This window comes from Mastomys coucha, unplaced genomic scaffold (assembly GCF_008632895.1).
Source record: "Mastomys coucha isolate ucsf_1 unplaced genomic scaffold, UCSF_Mcou_1 pScaffold8, whole genome shotgun sequence".
NCBI lineage: Eukaryota > Metazoa > Chordata > Mammalia > Rodentia > Muridae > Mastomys > Mastomys coucha.
This window is the reverse complement of record NW_022196914.1, coordinates 34,273,770-34,280,382: the sequence shown is the minus strand read 5'-3', so window position 1 is coordinate 34,280,382 and position 6,613 is coordinate 34,273,770. Positions and strand designations below refer to the sequence as shown.

Here is a 6,613-nt window from a genome sequence, read left to right as displayed (position 1 = left end):
CTCTCTCTCTCTCTCTCTCTCTCTCTCTCTCTCTCTCTCTCTCTCTCTCTCTCCCCATGTGTGTGTATGTGTATGCGTGTGTCAGCTCCCAATGGTGAACTGAGAAGCTAGGGTGATGCTGTAGTACCTGCCAAAGTCCTACCCAGTTTGTTAATGCTGACCTCACATTTAAGTCCCTTGGCAAAGGTGCACAATAAGTGTATCTTCTGCTTTCAGGAAACCCAGGAAAAATAAGCTCTAAAGAAGGGCCCTCACTGAAGTGTTTCTGGGTTCAAGAGCCTTCCAGATCTCAGAGCCTAGAGGACTTTGTCTATATAGGGCTAGAGACTATGGAGAGAAAGGTGCCAGCACAATAGCATATCATCAAACCGTGAACACCACTTTAATTCTGCGTGTTCTCTGAAAAGCAAGTGTGAATGATTTGATTTAATTTTGGTGGTGTTGGAGGTAAGACTAGGACCTACCTCCCACACATAGGCAAGTGCTCTCCATTGAACCCCAGTCACAGCGAGGGAGATATCCCAATACCTGTTTTTGCTATGGTCCTAGATCTTGCTGTACACAGCTGTGTGTCCATCTCACTGAGGAATGCATTTCCTGAGACTTTTGCCAATGCGGGAAAGATATTTCAAAGTCCATGAGCCCCTCTGAGCATAAGAACTTGGGCTTTTTGAGGCATCAACAGGAAGACCATGCTGACTGCCTTAGCGAGTTAACTTTGTAGTAAATTATGTGTGTGACTGTAGCTCAGGCACTAATGATCGTACATCTAACTACCAGCTTATTTACGCATAATTTGCTTCCATTGTACTTAGCCTTACTTGGAGACTCATGAATCAGCCACGAGCTTCATTTCTCATCGTCTTCCTGCCTCCCAAGGTCAGCAGTACCGTTTGTTCACTCTAAGCTCCCAGGGACTGCCACCTGACCCTCAGGCAGCCAGCAGCCCTGCCTTCTGGTTGAATAGTTGGACCACGCCAAGAATCAGAGGTGAGCCTCATTCTCACTGGAAGGACAGTGGCAGAATTCCCTGTGCGGAAGATTCCTATGACACATGGCTTCTGTCTGTATGATCATGGCAGGTCCCAGAAAAGAAACTACACAGATGCACCCAGCAAGGAGCAGCATCCGGAACCAGGGATGGATCTAGTCCTGGAGTGAGGGCCAGAGTCCAGAGGACAATTGGTCACATCACCAAAATCTTAGACTTCCTAGCCTGTCATGTCTCAGGTTTCCTGCAAGGTACCTGAAGTCTAAATCCTGTGAGAACCATAAAGAAGCTGTCATAAGACCTCCATCCCATTCACAGATGGGAAACGTCCCCCACATAATGTGTAATTAATACCCCTTGGCTCTGCCATTCTCTGTGGAGAATCCAAGGTAGATCAGAAACTTTGAGAAAGTTCTGTCCTATGGGAAACAGCTCCTGCCTCCCCAAGGTTTTGGTTCATCACCTGCAATGAATTTGGCTGTTTTAGACTCTTAGGGCGTAACTGCTCCATTGATGCCCTTTCCCCATCCAAAAAGCCTGTAGCTCTTCTGCTCTCTAGGTGATAAAGACCCACACATATTCTCCACTGAATATCTACTGTGCCTAGCCAGGGTCACCCAGTATCTATCTGCAGGGAGCACTATGCTCTGCAGCCCACTCTAGCCACTGTGAAGAAAGTCTAGCCTTAATTGGCTCAGATGTAGTGACAATGCATCAGAGGGTTAGCCTCTGAAAAAGGTCATCTTCCTGGCCTATAGTTGGCCATCATGCCCTCATGTCAGTGTGCTGGTGGTACTCCCCAGATTTATCCCATCCTTATGGCCTCGTTAACCTTTGTTATCTCTATAGTGGTCTTATAGTCACATTGTGGGTTGTGCTTCAGTGTGTGTGTGGAGGGGAGCAGCCCAGAGCAGAGGCAGGGGACTGAGAGCTGACACCAGGGACCATGTGAACCCAGCTTGTTGCTGAGCTCCTTCAGACTCCACGCAGTACTGATAGAAGGGTTTAGTTTGAGATCTAGAGACACATGTTGGGCAACAAGTGGTTAAATGTTGCAGGGTGTGTCATGGGATTCCAGGTGTAGGGAGATGCTGGTCATTTCAAGGACACACTTAGAGAAGCAGCACAGTTTTGTCTTGTGGCTTAGCAGGAACCACACAGTTCAGGACTGGTTGTTGGCAAAATTCTCTGCTTGTTAGGCTATGGAGGGAGCTGTGTTTGCAGCTCACAATGTCCCACTACATTCTGAACAACTGGTGTAGTTGTAGCTAAGCCTGAAGTGACATCTGTGATCCCCAGACTCTGGGAACTAGCCCAGCATTGGGGGGCACTGGCTGCTTTTGTGAAACCTGAAGCAGATTCTGAACACCTGATAGTTTCCTCCACTACTTAGCTTTGGCCTATCTCCTCTGAGCTGTAGCTTTGTTTGGATAGCTCAGCTGATTCACCCTCCCATGCTGATGGAGTTTAGTCTTTAGATGCATTTGAAAGATGGACTGAAGATCAGTCCCTCTCTCATAGGTAGATGATCTCCTTTACTCTGCATTTTATTCTCTGTACAAGAGCCCAGATATGCTAACTGTGCTCACAATGAGTAATGATCCATTTCAACCCAGGACTGGTCAGATCCACTTATCAAATCCTTGCACCCAATTAGGTAACCCAAGTGTCACATTCTGTCTTGGTCTCTCCCATCTACTGTATGAGCCATATCTGGTCCCTGAAGTTTCCAGTACTTATGTCTGCATTTGGCAGGGGTTCTCCATGCATTTGATGACATTTTCTCCTTGCCTTGTGCCCTATAGAAATAATGAATCTTCCCAGTCATTGAGTATGAGTCCCCATAATGGCTAGCACTTCCAATTTGACCAAATCTAGAATCCCTTGAGAGATGGGACTCTGGGTGGAAGATTAGAAGGCCTGGACACCATTTACTTGGATTAGAATCCTAAATTGCATAAAATAAAACAAAACAACTGAACAGACTGAGCACACTCTTTGCTCAGTGTTTTTGATTGCAGCTTCGTTGTGGCCAGTTCCCTGAAGTTCCTGTGGCTTCCCACCACGATAAGTTGCTTCCTCTCAAACCGTGAGTCAAATAAACCCCTTTCACTTAATGCGTCAGAGCATTTCATGACAGCAATAGGAAAGAAGCTAAGAAAGCCCCATGATCAGATGTATTGTGAGGAACCCACCAGGTTTTGAGGATGAGGGTACTAGGTACTGGGTACTGGGTACTAGGAACCTCTTTCTTGGCAACAGGGTTTGACATACAAACTTAGATCCCTCTCAGCCCAGGTATTACCACAGCCTTGCTATAGGCCTCACAACACTCAGCTGGGCATTCAGGGGCCTCTGCGTCAATGATTCTCTGTATTTTGTGGACATCTTTCCCATTCTGAGCATCTCCCATGGTTACCACAAAGAAGGCATCCAGAGAACTCCCACCTACATCAAAACTGTTTCAGAACCCAAAATACAATTGGTCCCCCCCAATACCCCCAAGGGTGACTTGTTGATTGACACCAGAATGACAACCCATACCTTTTAAGTGTGATTGGAAGGCCAGCATGGGCTTCCCTAGTACACAGTGGGCTTGTCTGTTGCAGGCTCTATATCTGAAGACAGCAGTAAATCAACCTTGAATTTGTCACATTCCTCTGAGCAAAGCAAATGAGGGACTCTGGCAGTCATGGAGCCACCTGCTGGGTGCCACCATCCTACAGCACTCTCTCCACCTCTCAGCCTACCTGGGATCATCCTGTACTTGGAGCCTCATCTATGACTCTGAACTGAGGTATCTCATAACAGTACTATATGGCAGCCTTTTTTACAGGCTTTTCAGTGCACTGATTATAAGTGGGTAGAGATAATTTGATGTATAGGTTATTTGAAAATGCCATGCCACTTCACATAAGAGACTTGATTGTACAAGGGTCTCAGCACTCCTGGCATGTTGGAGGCATTTCTATGTTGATTTGGGGAACAGCTGTCTTCATGTAACTATATGATTTTCTTAATTGGAGGTCACTACTGGGTCCATGGTGAGTTTTCACAAGCCATATTACTACCTCCCTTGAGGTTCCCAAAGAGACTCTGACACAGGGTAGTTCTTGGGGCAGTGGGTGGAACACAGATCCAGCTGGAATGGACGATTCGCTGTGTGGTGTTCGGTACAAAGCTGGCTCATGAGTCTTAGGATTTTTGTTTGTTCATTGTTGCTGTTTGCTATTTGTTTTTTTTTTTTTATTATTGTTTGTTTGTTTGCTTTTGCTTTTCCTGAAGCTTGGCTGGAACAAAGAAACCTACTTTAGAAGTCTGGTGAAAATGACCCAATAATGGACAAAGCCATTCCTCCATGGATCAGAGACACATGCTTAAGAAGGGGTGGCAGAGTCTAGTTCAGTTTCATATTGCACATGCTGATCTTAGCCCCTTTCAGGGTCCCTAACAGAGGCTGGTCTGAAGAGGCCACACTGAGGGGGACATCGACTGCTCTGTAAGCTGGTGCTATGTGCTGAGAGCTGCAAGGACACTGTGGAGGACAGATCATCTTGCTCAGGAGGCAGTTGCCTCAGCTCCCACCTGAAGGTCACCTGCTTTCCACCCTGCAGTTCCTCCAGGTGTTGCTGGGGCTGTAACATCTGGCCGCAAAGCATGCGTGGATGCCAGCCATCCATTGTTCTTCAGGCTGCCAGTGGAGCCATGATGAGAGGACATTTGCTGGACTGAGGGCTGGAATAAAGAGACAGGCTGCCTCAGCCCCTGGACTGACATCAAGTTTGCTAATCAACATGATAGTGTGCTGCTCTCCAAGGACAGAATGGCTCCTTCTTGTCATTCTGTCTCCCATTTCCTTGTCCTTTTTCTACCTGAAGTTCTCTGATGGGTACTTCCTCCCACCTCAGTCTAGGCTGTGGCTCTTGTCCTGTGGTAAGCACCCAGAAAGCATAGCCAGGTCTGGGTGAAACTGCTGCCAGCAGCATCTGCTGACTCTCAGTGGGTTGCACACTTAGTACCATTATTCTCTGTTCTCCTTGACTACTCAGCAGGACTCTAGCATCATATGTATGCCAAACCTGGCTAGGCTGGCTCTACATGAGGCCAGTATGGCCACTCACACAGACAGGCAGCAGTTACAGCATGTGGAAAGAAGCTGCAGAGCCTGCACGGGCCAAGGAGCCCTCTGACAGTCTGTCGGTCTGTATTCTTGGCACCTCAGAGATTGTCACCTGTACCCATGAATGGGATCTCTCCACTGTAACATCTGTCTTATCTGTCTTTCCTCTTCTAATCTGTCTGCCAATGAAGCCATTCTCCTCATAAGAAATCTACGTGGCCATCCCAGTAATGGAAACTAGAAGCATTCCTTCTAACACATGTCTCTGCTTAGAGGTTATTTTTATTTATTTTTTATAAACTATCCACTTTGTCTGCTCTATAAAGGACATTTGATCTGTCTATGATTAGTTCTTAGCTCTTGACATATTGGATTTTCTAAGCTTCTCTTCTTGCCATCTTGAGGCCTTGGAGCTCTCACAAGGATCTCCTGGATGCAAAGGAACGGGCCATGGTCAGCCTGCAGCTCAGGAATGGAGGAGCTGTGCTGCCTTCTTTAGAAATATAATCCATGGGAAGAGGGTGGATGGTCCCTGCAACAGAGATATACAAAGGAGTGAGAGCTCTGCTCAGAACAGGTTCCTACACTCAGGTGTCTGAGAGGTCCATGCGATGTGGTTCTAGACAAGAACTGACAACCCAACCTTCACATCTCAACATCAGAGAGTGAAGTAGCTGTTGCTGCACAGAGAAGAACTGTGGCTGCAAGTGGGGGTCACATCCCCAAATACAGCCCCACCTCTCCCTGTAAGCTGCACCCAGGTAGGATACCATGTTACCAAGGTACCAAGGTAACCTTGGCTGCCTTGCCATAGCCCTGTAAAATTTTCAGTGACTTTCAAGTATCTCAGCAAGAAGAACAACAAGCTGGGGCTGTGACCAGTCCTGTAAGCTCTGCTCCCCAAAAGGCAGGGACAGGAGGATTGTCAGTTCAAAGACTCTTTGGACAACTTAGTGAGTCTCTGTCTCAAAATAGGAAGTGAAGTAGGAATGGACTTTAATTCCCTCATAGAGCATGTATGAGGCTCTGGTTCATCCTCCTAAACAAGAAGGGGAGAGAAAGAGAGAAATAAGTGAACAAGAGAGAGAACAGAGAGTGAATAGAATTAAGAGACAGGGGAGGGAGATGGAGAGAGAGTTCTAAGGTGGAAGGTCCATTAGAGTACACTCCAGGTAGTGACCAGCCAGGCTTTGCATTCTTTAATCCCCTTACTCGGTGTGTATTAATCTCACCCATCCAACAAGCAATTCACTTCACTCTTTGCATCTTCCAAAGGCCACAAGAAACTCAAAGCTCTCTTCTAGGTTTCAGGAACTCGGCACAAAGGCAATCACTAGTCGCTGCAATCTCTGCTTTGGGGCTTATTCACGCTGGCAAGAGTTAAAGGAGGCCACTGTTAGATGACAACCATGTTGTTAATATTTCTAAACACTGAATGTTGACACTTCAAAGGTGGTAATTACTTTTTGGTGACCCAACCTACACTTTGTTACCTCTGGGTT

At 46.7% G+C, this 6,613-nt stretch overlaps 1 long non-coding RNA gene across 4 annotated transcripts in view; it reads left to right on the top strand.

The window, feature by feature from the left end:
- Window positions 1-4,768, top strand: part of LOC116083643 — a 40,620-nt gene extending 35,852 nt beyond the window's left edge. For 3 of the 4 annotated variants that reach the window (XR_004115827.1, XR_004115828.1, XR_004115825.1), the window contains 5 exons: window positions 816-990; window positions 1,083-1,242; window positions 3,013-3,080; window positions 3,601-3,788; window positions 4,434-4,768. This is a non-coding gene — a long non-coding RNA (uncharacterized LOC116083643). Of the gene's footprint in view, window positions 1-815; window positions 991-1,082; window positions 1,243-2,997; window positions 3,081-3,600; window positions 3,789-4,433 lie in introns of all 4 variants that reach the window. The other variant, XR_004115826.1, reaches the window with a different exon arrangement.
- The last annotated feature ends 1,845 nt before the right edge of the window (window positions 4,769-6,613 follow it).